General features: G+C 47.8%; 1 pseudogene; it reads right to left on the bottom strand.

Moving 5' to 3' along the window:
• Nucleotides 1-369: 369 nt before the first annotated feature.
• On the bottom strand, nt 370-583 carry LOC110595967 (annotated as a pseudogene).
• Nucleotides 584-1,219: the final 636 nt, after the last annotated feature.

Below are 1,219 nucleotides of genomic sequence, written 5' to 3'. Positions count from 1 at the left end.
CTGAAGCCACAGACTCCTGGGTTCAAGGGATCTTTCCACATTAGCCTCCCAAGTAACTGGGACTACAGGCATGTGCCACCATGCCCACCTAATTTTTTCATTGTTTTGTCGAGATGGAGTCTCACTCTGTTGCCCAGGGTAGTCTCAAACTCCCAGCCTCAAATGATGCTCCCACCTCGGCCTCCCAAAGTGCTGGGATTACAGGCATGAGCCATTGTGCCCAGCCCTGGTTTTTATGTATTTCCCTCTAGACACAGGAAGTTTTGATTTGTCTTTTTTTTTTTTTTTTGGATATACCACAAATGCTTTATTACAGTCGCAGACCATCCCCATGTGTTGACCCCAACATCCAGGACCTCGCAACCAAGCTTAGCGCAGCCTCCGAGCTCCGAGCTCTGACTCCAAGAAGGTGAGCATGTTGTCCTTGCGTGCTGCACCAGGCCTTTCACATTGTGGATGATGGAGTGGCTCATGTCATCTATAATTCCACATGCATCTGTGTGCACTGTCCTTGTGAGCCAGTCCTGCACAGCACTTTGGTGACCCTGGCCAGCTTGACAGGCTGCACACGGCCTGTGTCCATGATGGCAGCGCAACGGCAGTCAGGCAGAGAGCCATGTTTTAATTATCATTCAGCTCAAAATATTTTCTGATTTCCATCATGATTTGTTCTTTAACCATTCTGGCTCAGCTAAGAAGTATTCTTGGCTGGGCGCGGTGACTCACACCTATTAATCCTAGCACTTTGGGAGGCAGAGGCAAGAGGATTGCCTGAGTCTAGGGGTTCGAGACCAGCATGGGCAACCCCTGAGTCTAGGGGTTCAAGACCTCATCTCTACAATAAGTCAAAAAGTTAGCCAGGCGTGGTGTCAGCAACTTGAAGGCTAAGGCGGAAGGATCACCTGAGTCCAGCAGGTTAAGGCTATAGTGGTCATGAGTGTGCCACTGCACTCCAGCCCAGGTTACAGAGTGAGACTCCAACTCAAACAAATAAACAAACAAAAACGAATATCCCTTTATATCTGTAAACTAAGAATACTTCTGGCTGGGTGCAGTGACCAGTCTCATCAAGTTACCTGACTGGTCTCAAACCCCTGGGCTCAGGCAATCCTCTCTCCTTCACCTCCAAAAGTGTTGAATTTACAAATGTGAGCCACCACGCCTGGACAAAATTATAAAACAATTATGAGCATGTTTGTGTGTTGCTTATTTTACTCAA

The sequence above is a fragment of the Carlito syrichta genome, unplaced genomic scaffold (assembly GCF_000164805.1).
Source record: "Carlito syrichta isolate Samal-C Ts95f unplaced genomic scaffold, Tarsius_syrichta-2.0.1 Scaffold305635, whole genome shotgun sequence".
Taxonomy (NCBI): Eukaryota; Metazoa; Chordata; class Mammalia; order Primates; family Tarsiidae; genus Carlito; species Carlito syrichta.
The sequence above is the reverse complement of the archived record's forward strand: the minus strand, read 5'-3'. Positions and strand labels throughout refer to the sequence as shown.